This window comes from Equus asinus, chromosome 23, assembly GCF_041296235.1.
Source record: "Equus asinus isolate D_3611 breed Donkey chromosome 23, EquAss-T2T_v2, whole genome shotgun sequence".
In the NCBI taxonomy this organism is placed as follows: Eukaryota; Metazoa; Chordata; class Mammalia; order Perissodactyla; family Equidae; genus Equus; species Equus asinus.
Genome location: NC_091812.1, coordinates 48,385,898 through 48,406,743, shown reverse-complemented (window position 1 = coordinate 48,406,743; position 20,846 = coordinate 48,385,898). Strand labels below are relative to the sequence as shown.

General features: G+C 43.9%; 1 non-coding gene across 1 annotated transcript; it reads right to left on the bottom strand.

Annotated features, from left to right (window-relative positions):
- Positions 1-7,196: 7,196 nt before the first annotated feature.
- LOC123280316 (U6 spliceosomal RNA) lies at positions 7,197-7,303 on the bottom strand. The gene has a single exon (XR_006519123.1). It is a non-coding gene; the product is annotated as a U6 spliceosomal RNA (small nuclear RNA).
- Positions 7,304-20,846: the final 13,543 nt, after the last annotated feature.

Below are 20,846 nucleotides of genomic sequence, written 5' to 3'. Positions count from 1 at the left end.
GCCAGCTCCTGACATCTTCCATGTGGACCCCAGGTACATTAGGCCAAGACCAATACCAGGACAGATATATCCTCCACGAAGCAGATGTCAGGATGCGATTAGATGTGCAAAGTTTACCAGGGTAAAGACCGATGAGAGAAAGTGTGGAAGGAGCCAGGAGAGGCTGGGAGAGCTGTCATATGGCAATGCAGGTCTGACCCCATGAAAAGGAGAGAGAGAAGGAAGGAAGGTTGGGTGGAAGCCCCTTGACCCGCAGTGCAGTCCTAAGGCAAGTTTGCAAGGCCTTTGGGAAGTCATGGAGCCAAGGTCACCCATCAGAGGAGTCTGGTGTCTTAGCATGCCTGCTGTGCTGGGTCACTGGCTGAGAGCAGGCCACAGGAAGCACGGCCTGGGCTCAAACCCAACAACCTCAGGTGACAGCAGTTGAGGCCTCGGCCAATTAATAACTCTCCCCGCAGTTGGAAATCTGAGAGGTGCATTCTCAGAGCTGCCACACCAGGTAACTAACAGCAGCGAGGGCTGCTGGATTTAACAAATGAAAATACAGGACGCCAAGTTAAATTTGAATTTCAGATAAATAATGAATAATTTTTAGTCTAAGTATGTCCCATATACAAATGTCCTATATTTTCTCCAGCAACCCTAACAGCAGCTCTTCTGTACTAGGCTTTCTCTGTCATGATCCTTCATCTTTTCAGTCCTAACAGGTCTCTCCCCCACTGGTCTCTCTCCTACTCAGTCACCCATCCTCCCCACTCCTCTAGATCATCTTCTGGGAACACTATCCTGGTCATGCCACCTCCCCACCCAAGAAACTTCCACTAGCTGCCATGGCTTTCAGAATAAACCTCAAATTCCTCAGGCTGACATTCAGCCTTATTTTGCAACCCTGATTCCCACTGACCTTTACAGCCCCTGCACTCCAATCAGACCAGACCTTGTGGTTATCAAGACACACCCTACAGTTCCAGACATCCTGCTTCTGCTCATGCAAGTTCCCCTCCCTGGAATGCCTTTCCCAGAACAGCCTCCCCCCAGACCTCTGCATTTCCACATTTGACCTGTGCTTCAAAGCCAGCTCAAACACTGCTTTCCCCTTGAAGAGCTAAGCTATGTACACCATTGCCCTGCCCAGAATCCCTGACACCTAGTGACACAGGCAGAAGCCAAAATAACATAGAAAGACATACTTGATGTGCCCTGAATGCCAAGCTTTCCATACAGAGTGGATTTGAGCAAACAACATTTCTCGCTTCCATGTGTGGCATTAATATCAACAGCTCTTGTACAGCCAACAGGGTAAGTCATGCTTTTAGCCCGGGTGCAAATGTTTAATTAATCAGGCCGCCGTCCTTGTCCGCCCTTGACTGGGTTTCCCTGATGATTACCCACCAGAAACTCAGCCCTTTAATGCAAACAATGTCCTGATTAATTTTTTGTGCCTGCACCAGGTTAGGGGAGCAGGTCCTTCATTAGTGAGCCAGCCTGAACTGCATCGTTCGGTCCTGAAAACTCAAACCTCATTTCATAACAAGTGTCTTTCCATCTTCTTGTGTGTCAAACCTTTTCTTAACTCCCTTTCCTTTTTCCTAACTTTGATTTGGGGGAAGGAAGTTTGCATCCAGTGACTATAAAATATTAAATTGTGCTGACTTTAGCGGAGGTGTGCGGTTGACTGGCTAGTGAGTATGTGCCCCCTCCAGGCGCCATGCAGCCTGCGCCCCTTCGCGAGGTGGGGTGTGCCCGCCCTTCGTGAATGGCACAGGCATTCACTGCTTCAGCTCTTGCTCTCTCCCCCACTAGAAAAGGGAGGGAAATCAGATGATGAAATGAAAACCTTTAAATAAAATATCATTCACACAAAGGAAAAGAATTTTCCTCTGGGTCATTATCAGTGGAAACCCAGTGAAAAGATAATAAGCACAAGATTCCTGATTAATTAAACATTTGTGCTCATTGTATGCAATTATTCTGGGGAAAATCAACTCCGGGACATCTGTTTACTCAACCTTGGGCTGAGAAACCCCCGCACTACCTCTGGCCTGCATCTCCAGGCACAGTGTCAAGCGCAGAACTGATAGCGCGTAAGCCCGAGGAATACGCCCACTAATTTTCCAGGTTGGAAACAGATGACCGTGCTTCGTGAGCGATAAATTATGAAGGCTGAGTAAACTCGTAGAGGGTTAATTGGGGAAATCTAAAGTGACGATATATTAATATAATACATATTTACCAGGGTACCTAATCATTTTCTGCTACAATCAGACGTAGATAAACATTTTCATGAATGCTTCCATTGTTTTTGCTTTTTCCTCAGTGAAACCGCATTTCCCACTTTTTCGTTTTCACCCAGTGTCTGAGGCCGTTTGGGCTGCTCTATGAAAATACCACAGACTGGGTAGCTCATAAATAACAGAAATTCATTTCCAGATCTGGAGGCTGGAAGTCTTGGGATCAGGGCACCAGCACCCTCGGGTGAGCACCGTCTTCTGGGTTGCAGACTGCTGACTTCCTGCTGGGTCCTCACATGGCAGAGGGTCAATGGACCTCTCTGGAGCCTCTCTGAGAGGGCACTAATCCCAGTCGTGAGGGCTCCACCCTCCTGACCTCATCATCTCCCAAAGGCCCCACCTCCTGATACCACCACCTTGGAGGTTAGGATTTTAACATATGCAGTGGGGATGGGGCACAAATATTCAGATCTTAGCACCCAGTTAGGTCTCCAGTTTCAGTGATTTTCCTAATACCACTAAGCCCTTAATTGTCATCTCTGTCTTATCTTCCTCCCGTAGCAGTTGGGGCAGGTTTGTGAGGGCACAGGAACGGGCGGAAGTGGATGCTTCTCCTTTGGTCACTTGAGAAGCAAAACCCACAGGTCATAAACTGAGGATCAAGATTCAAGAGTAGGTTAACTGGGAAGTGAAGCGGAGGCCCAGGAGGTCAAAGGGGAGGAGACTGGGGCAGGAAGGGAGCAAGGACTGGAGACCCACTGGCTGGAATCCAGATGCCTGGAGCAGCTGCGGTGACTCTCTGACAGTAACTGAGACCCCCAGGAGGGGAGTCTGATTCTTAGCCAGAGACCCTTCACTGGAGGTGACCAAGTGAGCACAAATGTTTGAGGAATCGCTAATGACTGGGGGATTCTCCCTGTCTATCCAACACAACGTGCATCTGCTGAGACTCTGGCTCTGGATGTCCTCAGATCTAGCAAGTTGAGAACTCTAAAACCATTAGGTTTCCGTGTGAGGAGACATGGGTTACCACCCACTCCTTGACCCTGGTCCTCTCCAGTGAAATGGGTGAATTAATCATACTGTTTTAGGAGGCACAGCAGCAGAGATGTGACTCCGGTACTCCGGTACCTGGTTGATAATCTCCATCTGGCCATAATCGGTGGGAAGAAGAGAGTGGATAGGTAAGCATTATGATGAAAGGCTTTGACAGCATCTTCTCAAACCAGGATGCCCACCAAGGGACGAAATGAAAAAGCAAACAGTGCCCTCCATTTCTCCCACCCCCTAAAAAACAAAAAGAAAATAAGAGGTGACTTGGGTATCCGTGGAGGTAAAACATCTTTTCAAAAAAGAGTATAACTGATGCAGGTGGAGTCTGTGCAGAAGATAGAAATGATCATCTTCCTGAGGTTGTCTATGGAGTGCCAGATTCTAAAGGGCAAGACATCCCAACATACTGGGCCTCCCAGGACTATCTCTGAGTGGTCCTAAATCTCAGATGCCATATGTGTAGATATACCTTCTCCATAAATCCTCTTGCTTATTGTTTCTATTTGTTACGTCCAAGATGCATGGCCACAACTTCCTTTGGTCACCTGACTTGCTGGGATGGGACTACCTCTTGATTTGTGCTCTAGATTCCAGAATGGGGAGAGTTGTTCAGGGTATGCCTTTTTTTCGTTAGTGCCATCAAGTCTGCTAGCGACCCTGTGGACAGCAAAGCAGAACCCTGCCCGGTCTATTTGCAACATCCTCTCATCTTCCAGCACTATATCAGACGATGCTCCACTGCTATTCATAGGGTTTTCATGGACAACTTTTTGGAAATAGGTGGCCAGGTCCTTGTTCCTAGTCTGGCTTAGTCTGGAAGCTCCACTGAAACCTGTCCACCATGGGTGACTCTGCTGGTATTTGAACTATACCAGTGGCATAGCGTTCAGCATCACAGCAACACGCAGCCACCACAGTATGACAACTGACAGACAGGTGGTGTGGTTCCCTAACCTGGAAACAAACCAGGCCCACAGCCAGTGAGAGCACCGAATCTTAACTGCTAGACCACTAGGGCTGGCTGCATGGTATGTAGCAGAAGATAAAATCAAACCTGTGAAAGAAAGTGGCCAACGGTCCCTGTTCTGGACCTGAACTACTAAGTCTGTCTCAACATACCAATAACTCTTACTCCCATTTGGAGTAATTGCTCTCATAAAGGGTCCACCTTCCCAGAGGTAGACAGGAAGCATGAGATGTTAGGAGCTGGCTCCTCCTAGTTCAGAATAGTCTCCTTTTAGAGTGGATGTTACAAGTTTGATTATGTGGATCTGGGCTAGTTGGAGACAGGACAGGATTAAGGCACTGTATTCCTTTCTATTGTTGCTGTAACAAATGACCACAAACTTAGTAGCTTAAAACAACACCAATTTGTTACTTATAGTTCTGGAGATCAGAGGTCCAAAATAAGACTTCCCAGGCTAAAATCAAGGGGAGACAGGGCTGCATTCCTTTGCAGGCTCTAGGGGAGCGTGCATTTCCTGGCCTTTTCGAGTTTCTCGAGGCAGCCTGCATTCCTGGGCTCATGGCCCTTCCTCTATCGTCAAGAGTACCACTCCAACCTTTGCTTCACTCCTTACATCTCCTTTTTCTATCTTTGACCCTCTTGTCTCCCTCTTATAAGGGCCCTTCTGATTACATTGGGCCCACACAGACAACACAGGACAATCTCCTCATCTCAATATTCGTAACCACATCAGCAAAGTCCCTTTTGCCATGTAAGCTAACATAACCCCAGGTTCCCAGTATTAGAATGTGAACATCTTAGGGGGAATGGGAGGCGTTATTCTGTCTAACACAGACACATCTGAACACTCAAAGGCCTCAGCTGTGACTGACCAGTGGAGTTCCTTACTGATCTTGAGATGAACAGTTACTGGAACATGCAAAGTGAAAAACAAAAACATGTTGAACAGCAGTTGGTAATGCCCAATGAACCCCAGAAATTCACAAACATCTTTGCCTATTCTTCAGGTCTCCCACTTGAAAAGTTCTGACTCCTTGATGGACTTCATGCAAACATCTTGGCTGGGCTGAACATGGCCCAAGAATTCCATCCCTAGCCTCACAAATTTATTTCTTTGGACAAGGCCAGGGGTTGCACTGCCCCAAATCATGAGGGATAAATTAGGGTATCAGCTCTTAAGTCAAGGTGTCAAGCTTCCTTGTTTCTCAGGATGTTGATTATGTTGCCATACTAACAATGGCTCACAGTCAAATTCAAACAAATTTGAGAAAAACACAGTTAAGTTCCAATCTAATTAAATCTATTTGAGTCAAAGAGATTTTTTAATTTGAGGACCTGTCAGAGCCTCAAGAAGTTCACGAGAGTGTTGTTAGTCAGAATGAACAAGCAGTTCAAATCACTAAAAGGGGAATATAGAATACAATGTACCCCTACATTCTTTGACCTCAGAACGCCTTAGTAGCAGGGCACCTATTTATGTCTTCTAGAACTTGGGTTCCGTGGAACAGATCTTGGACAACACTGAATCAGGATATTAACTATGGAGATGATAATGCTCTGTCCAGGGTTTGATCAGGGTACTGATAATTCAATGTATAGAAGGTTGTTTACTACTCGTCAACCTCTTGGTTGTGGGTGAAATGCCAGCACCCCAAGGTTTCACTCTACAAAGGCCTCTGCTGCAGGGTCTGCAACTGACTCAGCTGGTGGGATTGAGGAGGACACCATCCTCTGTCAGAAGCAGAACATCCCATCTTTCTTCTTTACAGAGAACAAAGGGGCCTGGAAAGAAAGCCAAAGGGCCCAAAGATGCTATACCATCAGTTTATGCCTTTTTATTTGCACACGATCTCAATTTTAGGTTCAGCAATGAAGTATACCCACCTGGCAGGAATATGGAGAGACTACTACGTTTTGTATCTGAAAACATCTCCCGGTAGACAACGTATTTTTCCAGGAACTCAGACACAGGACAGCAGTCCCCATTCAGGGGCTCCCTAGCTGAATCTGGAGAACTGGTGTGGCAAAGGGATGAGGTGGTTACCACCAGTCACTCGCCTCTCCACAGACCTAGTCGGCAAGAGCAGTATATCCTACTGCTGGGTGGGAAGCCTTCTTGGCCCTCAGAGCAGCCACAGTCACCCAACCCATGGTCCCCCTTCTGCAGAAATTAACATGACATTTCCATCCTGTCAGTTTGGACAGGATAAAGAGATGGCAGCTATAAGAACACGTGGGAGGTCTCCAGACTCCTTTAACTTCCCTTGAGACTTTCCTGGAACTGAGCCAGTAAATTCGATACCTCCCAAATGAATAATATTTTCCTTGTTTCAAAGTCTGTTCGGATATGAAGTTTCTTCTATACTCTACCGCTCACTGCTGGAGGGCCCATGGCCTCCCTCCAGTCACTACCACTCCATCCCCAGCCCATGTGACTACTTGCCCCTGAGCCTAATCACCTCTCTCTCCCTGGGTCCTACATAGGCTAGCAGCGAAGGTTCTGGGTTCCCTCCTGCATCAGTCAGGAGAGGCTTCTCAGGCTGCGGTAACAAACAACCCCCACATTTCAGTTGCATAATAACGCCAAAGTGTATTTCTCACTCATTCCGTGTGCTCATCTCTGGTCAGCAGGGGGCTCTGCTCCACACTGGCCTCACTGGGTCTCGGGCAGCAGATCCTGCACCATGTAGAGCACAGCTAGTCACATGGGGGAAGGGAGGAAAATGGAAGATCTTTTTTTTTTTTCCTTTTTCTCCCCAAAGACCCCTGGTACATAGTTGTATATTCTTCGTTGTGGGTCCTTCTAGTTGTGGCATGTGGGACGCTGCCTCAGCGTGGCTTGATGAGCAGTGCCATGTCCGCGCCCAGGACTCGAACCAACGAAACACTGGGCTGCCTGCAGCGGAGCGAGCGAACTTAACCAGTCAGCCATGGGGCCAGCCCCAAAAAATATGGAACGCTTCACGAATTTCCGTGTCATCCTTGCGCAGGGGCCATGCTAATCTTCTCTGTATCGTTCCAATTTTAGTATATGTGCTGCTGAAGTGAGCACGGCAGATCTTGTACTGACTCTTAAAGTCACATTTTTTGCTCACATTTCATTATTAATATTTTTCATAGCAGCTATCCTTTATGGAATACCTAGTCTAGGTCAATCACGTTACAATCATCTGATCCCCACCACAACAGACTTTTGAGATATTTATTTCCTCCATTTTTCAAACAAGGGACCCAAGTCTTAGAGACATTAAGTCACTTATTGCCAATCCAGCAAGTGGCCGGAACTGCCTTGGAGTCCCAGTCCCACATCCCTGCTTTTAAGTAACTTGGCTTTCTCACTAAGAGAACTTTCTCCGACTTCTAAGCTTATTTATGTGAAAAATATTACAAAAATACAATTAAATCAGTTATATATTTAAAGACTTGTCTTATTGAAAGGGGAAAGTTTAAATGAAAAATGTAAAATATAGCAAAAAGCACATAACAAGTAGTGAAATACTACCTTCATCCTGGGTATTCGTCTGCTGGTGAAATTGCCAGCACATTTGCCTACTTACCCTTATGAGAAGAACGTCATGTGTTCAGTAATTGTTTATTTACCTTTTTTCCCCAAACATCTTCTGACAAGTCTCTGAATAACTCATTCACATTTTAAAAGAGATTTTTCAGTGCCAGAGCCCATGGATGACTTCTCTGCTGCCTCGAAGCCTCTGATCAGTGACATCAAGCTTTCCATTTGAGGTCCTTGAATCCATGCTCAGAATCAACAGAATGAATTTACACATTCGTCATGCTTAATGCCTTGAGTCCTTCAGTTAACCAGTTGTCGAAATATTTGCATTTCCAGAATATTTTGATGTTTTATGGAGATAATGAAAGCGTATCTTTAAAATCCAGACTGCTCTGGAAAATCCAGAATATATGGTAGTTATAGATTGTAGCTGTTCCAAAACCAACAGTAGTGCTTAAAAAATAAAATAGGAACACCTTCCTTTTGGTATTTGTATTTTCTTGGTATAAATCAACTAATTAATTGACTTAGCATTGCCCAGGTAGAGGGTTATTTTTCTTTCTACAAGTGAAATTTCTCTAACTGTGGCTTGTCTTTCTCTCTCTCTCTTTCATACGTACACCCCTATCACCCCTTACCTAAACCCACATTGCCTTTGCAGCTCAACTCTTTCCCTTGCCTATGAAACAATGATTGAATACACCCAAAGTCTGGGAGCCTTCTGTCTTCCTAATGACAGAAGTTGAAGTTCCTTCCATAAGGAATTGGGCTCTACTTAGAATGGTCCCTCATCCATCCACCTGCAGATGCCACCCAATTTACTATCAGCAGGCGCTGGATGGGAACCATCAACTCACTTAGCTTTGTTCCCATCACTTACAAACATCTGAAGATGTTCATTCCAGGGACTTGCATCTGGTTCTTAGACAGGAGAAGCTGGAGAGACAGGTCAGAACTCAGAATCCTTCCTCTAGGTGTGCAGGGCAATGTGGCGCCATTCCATAAAAGTCATGGGGTAGGAGTCAATGCCCAAATCTAAGGCTTTGGAGAAGGACGTTGAAAGGAAACTGTTAATGTTTTGCCTTTGCAACAGACTTATTCCTACTTTCTTAAATTAATCTACTACTTCTTTAGATTTAGTCAGTCTTCCAAATAATCCTCAAAGTAAAAGCCTATTATCCATAGGCAAAATTGTTCAATCTTGGCTGCTAATTCAAACGACAAAAAGCCATGACTAGAGAGGGATTTCTCTGGAAAAGAATGTTGGTGGGTCTGGGTGATGTCTTCTGAGTTCACACCATCTCGGAAAAAAGGCCATTCTAGGCTTTCTAAGGGTCCAGTTCCCCATAACCCTCTGTAGCTCCCTGAGTGTCAGCATCTTTCTGAAAAGCATGGTAAGGAGGAAAAGTAGAACCAATCCTCCAATGAACTGAGGGGGTTGACAAGGCCTCTGCATTGGAGCACGACTACGTCAGGGGCCATTCACATTATATTCTGTGTGAACAGTGATCCCTGGGGTTATGCAGCCCTAGAAGGTGAGCTGAGGGTAAGAAGGGAGTCTTTGATTCATTGCTGATTATGCTTAAATGATCAGAATTTATTCAATGAAGACCCAAGTTGCTTAAGAAGTTAATGAATGAAGAAGGTTCAAGTATTATCAGGAAGAGAAAATAATAATATTGGAATTACTATGCTGCTGCATTAGATACAACAAAAAATTATTTCTTGCTGTTGCTTCAATATTAATTGATATACGTACAAAGAAACCCACCTTAGACCTTTGGACCCCTCTGTGGTATGGCAACCAATGGAGTCATCTCCTGCCCTTTCTCACTGTTGCCCAGCCTCCAGTTTTGCTAAAGATAAGGCTGGCTATAAGCTTCTTAGAAATAATGACATCATGTCTTTCTCATTGCTCACAGCTTCTTCTACAAGTTAGTCAAGAAAGAATTCAAAAAATGACAATTCATTTAAGAGGCAATACAACAGGTTAACAAACATCACAAACACATCGAACAATGTTGAACATCCATTCTGCCCTCCTTCTCCTGGACTTTCCTGTACTTGAGAAGCTCAAAATCTCAAAACCACTTTTATGGGACTCCCTTGAAGCTAGGGCTCCAGAAGCGGTTGAAGGCAGAAGTGTGGTAAGGCTGTGTTTTGTGGTCCTTCTGCAGTTTCCACTGGCAATTGCTGGCTGGGCTCTCTGGTTTTCCTGTAGAGACTCCCAAGCTGTGGGGGCTTCATGTGGCAGGAGCAGTTCTTTCTGTGATGCAGTCTGTGGCGCAGCCCTCCAAGTCATATATGAGAGCTCAACTGAGGCCTGTTTCTTCTGTAGAGCACGTAATGAGATGAGTCTTCCCCATAAACTGGATCCAGTGAATTCTGTTCCCTGCTACTGAACCTGACTGATTCCAAGTTCACCCAACGTCAGTTACAATCAAAGAAATGAAAATTGCCTCCTAAAGTAGCAAAATGCGTTAATGATACCATGTAATACTGGTGCAGATGCAATGAAACAGGCATTCTCAACATCGAAGGTTGAAAAACAAGTATAAACCCTTAGGAAAGCGATTGAGTATAAGAATCAAGAAACTTAAAAAGTCTATATCCGTTGACCTAGGAATCTTTCTTCTTAGAATCCTAATTTAAAATATAGAAAAATGCTATATGTACTATGACACACACTGCAGTATTATTTATAATAATTAGAAGGTGGAAGCAAGCTAAAACTACAGTCATAAGGAATGTAAAATAATCAGGTTGTCTGTGTGGCTTGGCCGTAGTAACATGAGGGTACATCTATATGATTCTACTAAATTTTAAAATTAAAATGGTAAATTTTTTGTGCAGTGTGATATGACAAGTAAAACATGCAAATATGCATGGAAAATATAAAGTCAACATGCCAAAGTGAGAAAATAGTATGCTCTGGGTGACAAGCTAGGCAGAATTTTTTTAAATTTCTTTCACTTTTCTGGGTTTTCCCTTTAATTTCTTTAATTAAAATGTACATTTTTAAATAGAAAAATAAACTGTTTTAAAAAAAGTTATCTCCAAATGCACCAACATAAAACCTTTTGTGGCTAAGTTTCTACCATTCAAATTCATCATCCCCCTCCCATCATCCAATATTTATTAAGCAGGCCCTTTAATGTCACAAGACTCTACTGCCATGCATTGATTTTTATGATCTTACTGGAAAACTGCGAGGTGCATGGAAGGGGATCTGTGCCTGGTGTCTGCATGCACATCATACATCACTTTGGATTGCCAGACAGCCAAGGAAAAACACCATAAACACTAATTTTTACTCCTAGATGGCTTAGTAATTTGCTAAATTTCCTTGTAATTGCTTCTAATTATTCATTACATTAGAGTAGAAGGTGGTGGCTATAAATTTTCAATGAAAACAAAATTTAAATACAATGCATCCAAAATGTCTCCGCAGACCCAAGTGGCAACCTGTTTTCCTTATTAGGAAAATCTGACAGACACTGGCAACACATGCTGCTTCTTAATGTGACAGGGGAGACTGAGCCAAGAAAGCAACACTGAGAGTTTGATGGAGCTCTGTGAGGAGCCTGCAGAAACAGTGCACCAACTACCTCCATTCAGGTATGGAAGCATCTGGAGCTGACCTCTTCTGGGGCGGGGAGTTTTCTCTCCTCTCCTGCACCCTCCCTGTGAGGTGTCAGCATCTCCTGGTAATTGAGAGCAAGGCTTGTCGTTACTCTATTCATTCACCCTTCCTTTCATTCACAAAAGAGGTACCGAGCCCCTGCTCTGAGTGAGGCAGCGCGGGAAACAAAGAAGACTCTCCTGAAGGAGGCTGAGGAAAGGCGACCTACAGTGAGACACCATCACCCACGGTGGTGGATTGCGCTCCGGAGTGGCACCATCGTAATGCTACCCGAGTTCTGAAAAGCTTCATGGAGGAGGTGGCAACAGAACTGGACCTTAAAGGACATTTAAAATTTGACAGCGTATGTATCTGCTGTGGAACATAGTAGGACAGTTCATCAAAAAGTTAAACATAGAGTTACCATATGATCCAGCAATGCCAATTCTGGGTACATACCCCAAAGAAGTGAAAGCTGGGACACAAACAGATACTTGCACACCCATGTTGATAGCCACATTATTCACCATGGTCAAAAGGTGAAAGCAACCCAGGTGTCCAACAATGGAGGAATGGATAAAGAATGTGGTGTATCCATATGACAAAATATTATTCAGCCTTAAAAAGAAAAGAAATTCTGACACATGCTACAACATGGACGAAACTTGAAGACATAATAATAACTGAAATAAGCCAGATATAAAAGAATAAATATTGAATAGTTCCACTTACTTGAGGTACCTAGGATAGCAAAATTCATAGAGACAGAAAGGAGAATGGTGGTCAGCAGGAGCTGAGGAGGGAGGGACCGGGGAGTTATTATATCTGTCAGGGAAGATGAAAAAGTTCCGGCGATGGATAGTGGTAATGGTTGCACAACAGTGAGAATGCGCTTAATGCCATTGAACTGTACACTTAAAATGGTTAAAATGCTCAATTTTATGTTATATATATTTTACCACAATATAAAAAGTATTAAAAAAATTGACATTGTAGAGAGGAAGGAAGGCACTTAAGGTAGAAAAACAACATGAACCAGAGCACAGAGGTGGGACAGGATGGGCCCCAGTCACGGAACAGAGAGGAGACCAATTTGATTGAAAGATATTGGACTCAAGAAGTGAAATTACCAATAATAACAATAGTAGTAACCAGCAATATAGCCTTTCAGGAGTGTTTATTATGAACCAGGCCCTATGCTGCTGCTTTTGCTAGCATCATCTCATTGTCTTCTCAGTAATCCATGAAGTAGTTACTTTTATTATCCTAAAGTTAGAGGTGAGAAATCTATGGCTCAGAGAGGGCAAATAATTTGCCCTGCAATCATCAGAGCTAGGACCTGACTGTGTCTCTGGCGCCAGAGCCCATGCTGTACGCTTGTGCCTCCTGTGGGCAATGCGGGGGGAGAAGTGGGTTGGACCCTTGAACACCAGATTAATGGAGTTGGGCCTTAACGAGTAAAGAGAAGGGATCCAGGAAAGAATTTTGAGCAGCAGAATGATGTAAAGAGAACTACATTCGGGGAATATTAACCTGTTAGTGAGAGAGAAGAGGCCAGAGGGAAACTTGGAATTTTTCCAGGCAATAAATAATGACAACCTGATGGGAGAGGCTGCAATGGGAAGAGGGAGGTGGACAAGAAGTATCTTCAAGGCTCTGGAACAGAATAAATACGGAGAATATTTACCGGGTTTTAACACTGGTAAGATAGTGTAGCTATCAGAAATATGAAGCCCAGGGAGGGAAACAGGATTGTGAAGGAAGAGAGTAAATTGGGAGCATCTGGAATTGAAAATGTTAGTAGATCTCATTGGTGAAGATGTTCCTCAGGCTGTTGGGAAATGAAAGTGTCAGACTTGAGCTTGAGAAGTTCAAACACTCAGGCAGGAAACCTACGGCAGCCAGTGGGAGGGTTGAGATCCCAAGGCTGAAACCTACAAATTCAAACTTGTAGAAGTTCCTCAGATGCCAGCTGGCTCCCTGCCTGCTCACCTAGTCTACAGACTCTCCATCCAGGCACACCAATCCTGTCAATCATCCGTGAACAGACAACAAAGGAATATCAGACACTTGAGGAGATCTCAAATATGAGTAAGAAAGACCAAGATAAACAAACACAAACAAATGACCCGAGAGGAACTGGAGGTGATTCAGTGAACCAAAGTTACCCTCATTAGTATTCTGCAAGAGATTTGAGACAAAACTGTGTCCATGAAATGAAAACATTCTGCTATTATAAAAGAATAACCAGCAATCCATAAAGAATTCTTTGAAATGAAAATTATTAGTGTCATCGTAACAAAATTTCAACAGAAAATTTGGAGACAAAGTAAAGGAAATATCCCAGAAAGCAGACCAAGTAATTAACAAAACCTAAGACACAATAAGAGAAAAGAGACCCAGATGATGAATCCAGGAGGGCCAACTTCTGACCAATGAAGGAAATAATACAAGAAGGAAAGCTCATCAGTCTATATGTCAAAGGAGTCCATTGAGTTTCCAGCACAAGAAATAAGAGAACCATACACACAGCCAGCCCTGATGGCATAGTGGTTAAAGTTCAGCACTCTCACCCACCATTTCAGTGGCCCAGGTTCACTTCCCGGTCGGGGAACCACACCACTTGCCTGTCAGTTGCCATGCTCTGGTGGCAACCCACACAGAAGAACTAGAAGGACTTACAACCAGGATACACAACCATGCACTGGGGCTTTGGGGAGGAAAAAAAAGAGAGAGAGAACCATACCTAGATACATCCTTGTAAAACCTTCACACCAAGGATGAGGGGATCCTAGAATCTTCCAGAGCTAAAAAGACAGGCCACCGTCATGGATGTTGTGGGCATGGGAACAAAGTGGACAGCTGGGGCCACACGTGAGACATTGTCCATGTGAAGGCTTCAGTCTTGAAGGGCCTACCATGGGCAGCACAGAGGAAAATTCCAGTTAGCCAGAATTTAATTCCTTCCTATCTTTGCCCTAACTTGCAGGCAAGAACTTGCTATTTGCTAAGCAGTCCACAAGGGTCTGATGCTATCAGCAGGACAGAGTGATCAGGGAATGAAGGGAGAGCATCCTCTCTCATCATTTCCTCAGGCTCCACAAAGAAGGAATGGACACACTGGCCCCTTGGGAACAAGGATCTGGGTCACCAGGGTGTCTTGGTGTTAGTGATAAGGCCAGCAATCCTTGAGAAGACAAGGGACAAGTCAACCTCTGGCTGATGAGCAGGGGTGAGATCTCCTCTAAGAAGAGGAATGCTTGAGTTTCTGCTGAGCTTCTCACACCCTGCTATAGTTTCCTGTTTATCTGTCTCCTCAATTAACTGTAAACTTTGGGAGAGCACGGCTCTACCTTATTTAGCACTTTTTACCCGGCACTTACCCAGTCCTAGTGCCTTGTTCAGTAAATGCTGAATGACTGCATGAACACATGGAGGAATGGATGAATTTCTCCTTTTCTTACAAAGAAAAGGTGACAGTGGCTGCTGGCCGTGCCTCTAAAAAGTATGCACATTCTGCTCCATTATTTTAAAAAACTCTGCATAATTGGGCTCCGTTGTCACTCCTAACAACAAAGAAGACCATTTTGCCTGTCATTCTTCAGAAAAATTGTGAATAATAAGTTCATATGGATTATTAAAACTTCACCTCTAAGAGAATTACACTGCAAAAAATTTAAAACATGGCATTTTTCATACCGCTAACTATCCTTCAAATTGCATCTTTCAGTCCTGTTTCCAGGACTATCTTGCTGTGGCTGTTCCTCAATGTCTGGGCTAAAATTGGCTTCTTTGCCTGTGGCTTTAAGATACATTGACTCACTGTGAGGGCTTCTGCTCAGAAGCAAGATCAATACCCCTGCTTTGAAGCCCCATATTGGGACACCTCTGACTAACTCACTTCCACCGTGGTTTCCCAGGGATCCGACAATCCCACTCACCATCCTCATTTAAAGCCCAAATGCTGTCTATGAGCCCTCCCCTAATGGGCATCATGTACACGGAAGGCCAGTGCCCTTCATCCCACACACATGAGTCAAGTTACAGGCCTCTGGCAGGAGCTTAAGTCTCCTCTCCTCACCTCCTCTGCTTCTACACATGGATCTAGATTGAGGCATTTCAGACCCCAGCCGCTCTTTCTCATTTGCACCCCCGTCCCATGCTCACCGGAGTCCTGCTCAAAACCAATGACATTATTTGGTCTATAATGCTAAGGACAGAGTGGATTCTTCCTTAGAACTCCCATCTCTTGGGAGTTTCCTTTTTTGCCCTAGACCCCGCAGTAGTAAGGGGCTGCAAGTGAACTAAGCCAGACCTACTCTCAGGGGAAAATTCTTCCTCTCTCTTGCTCTTCCTCTTGTCACTAGCTTGGGCGAAGGGAATCCTCCATATGGTCCGCTCTGACTCCTTAGACGTTTAGATTAGGCTTTGACACCAAATCACAGTCAACAGCAACTCTTATTTGTCTAGATTAGTCCTCTACGCTTGTACTCCCCTCAGGGTCCTCAGAAGGAGGGATAGCTGAAGGTGTAGGCAGAATTTGAGTGTGAACATCCCGTGTCTTGCCCGTCTATGTATGTCTATAGACATCTTTTGATTCCCTATTTCCTTGTCACTTACCAAACCACTCTGGAAATTTCGCCTCCTCAGTAGAAAGAAGAGACTCTCCCTCGCTTCACCTACTGTGTGTGTGAACCTGCCACAGCCACTGTCTCTAAGTCACACTAAATGTTATCTTCTCCTATTTCTTTTCCCTCCTAAAATCCACTTATGTATGATTTTAGCAGTATGTAATGAGACAAGGAGGCTGTCTCCAGCTGGCCCTCACAGAATTATAGCATTTGGTGAGGGAGGAGGTGAGGAGTGAATGGAGAGGGATGGTCATCATGGTCCCATCTCTGGTCCTCAGTTTTGCATGGTCTGAAGATGATGATTGGCTGATCCAGAAATCATTGGCTGATTCACAGTAACCAAACTTGTAAGAGATTGATGTATAAATCAGAAAGCCAATGCACTAATTTATAATGGCAGATAGAACTTTCCAGTGACTCAAAGGTCCTATCTACTCTTGAGGGAGCTACCTTTCCAGGATCCAGCTGACTAGAGTACAAAGGTAGGAATCAGATAGTTGACAGAAGACTGTGTCATCAGAGTGAAAGGAGTTGAACAATCTTGTGGGACATTTTGTCCAATTTCTGAAAAGCCTGATGGATTATCCCCACCCTTCTGAAAAAGTTTATCTGATCAATAGCCAGGTTACTTGAGTCCATTAAATACAGAGCCTGATCCCTTGAGGAAAACTAGATAGTACCCTCAAACTCAGGCTGCCCAGCTCAATTTTCCCTACGCTCTGTCCGTATCACTACCATCCTGATTAACGTGGTGAATGAAGTCTTAGAGGGCTGTTTTCTCTTTTGTATGTATTTATCATATGTCGTGTGTGTGTGGTGGGGGCTGAGGGTGGTCCTCCATTCAATCACCTAAATTCAAAGGCTGGCTGACGTCTTTGTATCTCACCATTATAATGCTCACACTGCATATTCACCATGTTGGGAATCACTGACATAATTTCTACATCTGTTAGTAGCTGTCAAAAAAACAACAAAACAAAAATCTCCCAACTTCCTATCTCAGCCATTACCTTGCTGTGTGACCTTGAGCAAATCATTCACCCTCTCTGTGTCTCTTGAACAATATCTTCATTGAGGGAAAAGGGACCAAGTGATTTCTAAGGTCCCTTCCAGCTGTGATTCAAGGATTACATGTCTGAGATCAAGGTCCCCTTCTTTAAAAATCAAATGGTCACATAACACAATGGCTTCCTCATATCTCCTGGGCACACAGTGAAGGGAAATTTGCACTGAAATTGACTAGCGACGTTAGAAAAACAGCAGTGAGAAGGTGCCTAAGTGTCAAGAACTGTCTGGAAGGCCAAGTTCCTGGGCTCAACTGCGTGTCTTACTTAGGTTCCAAAATGATAACATTCACCTACTTGAGAAGCTGTTGGGGGTAGAGGGTGGGGGGGGTAAATTTTATAACTATTAAAAAAGGCTCTGAATCACTGAGATGAAATGTACCATATAAGGACTAAATACTCTAACTGGGCCTTTTCTGTCTCATTATTTGCCAGTGAAACTAATCCTGCTGATCGCTAGATAACAGGGGAATTTAGAAACAGAATTCCACGCTTAGATAAAATCCAAATATTCACCCTTGGCCATTAATGAGTGTTATATGTATGAGAATTGGGGTGTCCTGTTTTCCCCTAACTACAAAGTGTCCCTTTGGAGCTCATATTTCACCCCTCCCCGACTCCCCCTGCCCCCCGCAATGCACTTTGCTAAAATGTTTACTGCGGAGGGGAGTCCTTGTGGAAAGGAGCTGAAAAGGCCAGGGCTGTGTGCAGACACACTCGGTGGGGAGTCGGGATGGGTTTACAGTAAGCGCAAGCGCCCCACTGGGCCTGCAGCCTTTTACCTCTCACTGGGGGAGGGGGGCAGGAGGGCCTGCCATTGACCGGGTGCTGCAGCCCCAGAAATCAATTCAACACTAATGAGGGCTGCAGCTGGGAACAGAGAGGAGCAAGTGGGAGTTTGCAGATGATGTGGCCAGGCTATCTGAAGACACGACGGAAGCACAAGAAATGGCAACCACCACGTCTGTCCACTTCACCTTCGAACACTGCAAACTCAAAGTTGGGTAATACAAGCCAGTAGTGATGGCCCAAAGCAGACGTTCAGATACAGGAGGCTTTCCTGGTTGAAATGGAGGTTTTAACTAATTTGTCAGCCCAGGGTACAACCAGCACCAGAGATGACAAATAAACAAAAGAAAAAAAGATGATTCTGTTAAGATTCTATGCCCTTGAGAATGTGGAAAAATTCAGACAAGAAAAGGAAAAGTAACATACTTACAGCTATTGCTCGTCTCTTGTAGACCAAGGACCAAGAACCCATGACCTATGGGAGAAATCTTGCCCAGTGGCATGCTTTCCTTCTTTGACCAAGTATTGGCTTTGTGTTGTGTTTCGTTCTGTTTTGTTTTCATTTTGAAAGTCTTTGGGGAGTTATCCGGACTGCATATTGTGTGACTCCAGGTGCGCGTTCCCAGTGTGGTAGCACCCCACTACCCCCCAGTTCACCAACTGCCCCGTGGCTCCCTTCCACTGAGCCACAGCCACACTTCTGTGACCTGGCTTGTCCCTACAGGTGTCTAAGTTTGATATCAAGCTGTAGAATATCAAGGTTTCTTAGTAGAGCTAGGCAAGGGTCTGTGGACTAGAGAGTGACAGTGTGCTGCCCTTGAGGCTTGTTTGACGCTGGGAGTTGCCAGAGGTGGTAAATCTCCTTCCCCTGAGAGCTTTTAACATTATGCAAGAGTCTGGCCGTGGGAGCATGACTTGTCCCATTGCATCTACAGTGGAAGGCAAACTAGGCGTATTCTTTTTTATATAAATATATATATGATCCTACTATATAAATACATATATATCTCAGCTTTATATATATATATATCAGCGTTGAGATATAGTTTACATACTATACAATTTACCCATTTAGAGTATACGATTCAGTGGTTTTTAGTATATTCATGGATATATGCAACCATCACCAGTCAATTTTAGAACTTTCTCATCAACTTAAAAAGAAAACCTCTATTGGGGCAAGCCAGGTGGCACAGCGGTTAAGTTCGCACTTTCCACTTTGGCGGCCCAGGGTTCGCCGGTTTGGATCCCGGGTGTGGACATGGCACCACTTGGTATGCCATGCTGTGGCAGGCGTCCCACATATAAAGTAGAGGAAGATGGGCACGGATTTTAGCTCAGGGCTAGTCTTCCTCAGCAAAAAGAGGAGGATTGGCAGCAGATGTAAGCTCAGGGCTAATCTTCCTCAAAAAAAAAAAGAAAGAAACCCTCTATCTTTTAGCAGTCAGTCCCACTCTGCCCACCCTAGGCAACAATTAGTGTATACTCTGTCTCTGTAGATTTGCCTATTCTGGACATTTCATATAAATGGAATCACATAATACGTGCTCTTTTGTGGCTGGCTCCTTTCACTTAGCATAATGTTTTCAAGGTTCTTCCATGTTGTAGAATGAATCACTATTTCATTTCTTTTTATGGCCAAATAATATTCCATTTTATGGATATACTAGATTTCATATATCCACCCACCAGCTAATGGACATTTGGGTTGGTTCCATTTTTTGCTATTATAAATGATGTTGCTGTAAACATTCGTGTCTAAGTTTTTGTGTGGACATATGTTGTCATTTCTTTTAGGCACACATTGAAGAGTGGAATTATTGCTGGATCACATGGTAACTCCATGTTTAACCATTTGAGAAACTGCCAGGCTTGTTTTCAAAAGTGGCTACATCATTTTACATCCCCACTAGCAATGTATGAGGATTCTGATTTCCCCATATCCTCACCAACACTTGATGTTATCTGACTTTTTTATTATACTCATCCTAGTGCATATGAAGTGGTATCCCGTTATGGTTTTGATTTGCAAGATATTGAGCATATTTTCATGTGTTTATTGGATATTTCTATATCTTATTTGGAGAAATGTCTATGCAGATCCTTTGTCTATTTTTTAACTGGGTTATTTGCCTTCTTATTGTTGAGTTGTAAGAGTTCTTACATAGTTTGGCTATGAGATTCTTATTGGATATATAATTCACAAGTATTTTTTTCCATTCTATGGATTATCTTTTCATGTCCTTGACAGTGTCCTTTGACACAAAAACGTTTTTAATTTTGAAGACATTCAATTTATCTATTTTTTCTTTTGTTGCTCATGTTTCAGTGTCATATTTAATACTCCATTGTCAAATCTGAAGTCACAAAGATTTACTCCTACGTTTCCTGAAGGTTTTACAGTTTATAGCTCTGAAATTTAGGTCTTTGCTCTACTCTGAGTTAATTGTTATATGATGTGAGATGGGGTCCAACTTCATTCTTCTGCACGTGGCTATCCAGTTGTCCCAGCACCATTTGTCAAAACAACTATTCTTTCCCCATTGAATGGTCTTGGCAATCCTTCCAGGTTTCTGAAGATCTCTTCTAAGTCTGTAACATAGATGTCCCACATTCTTAATCTTCAGAGGTCATCCCTTCCTTTAATCTCATCTAATACGGCCAGAGTTCCCATCTTTCATGAATGCAGAAATGTCATTTTTTTATCAGGTTTCCCCCAAGTCTTCCTGAGAGCCCTCAGGAAATGCTTAGGTATAACATGGGTCTGTCCTAGTGGTTGCTTGTCCTGAAATGCAGCCATCTCTCTCTCTGGCCCCCAATTATTGCCATTTTGTCACGGCTTCTGACTGCTGTCCCTCTCCTAGGATTTTTGGGCCCCAAGCATGGCCACAAGCCTCACTCCTAATTCCCAGAGCACAGCTAAGATTATGCAGTAACATTTAACACAACTTTACTGAAGGCATGGGGTAAGCAGAAGG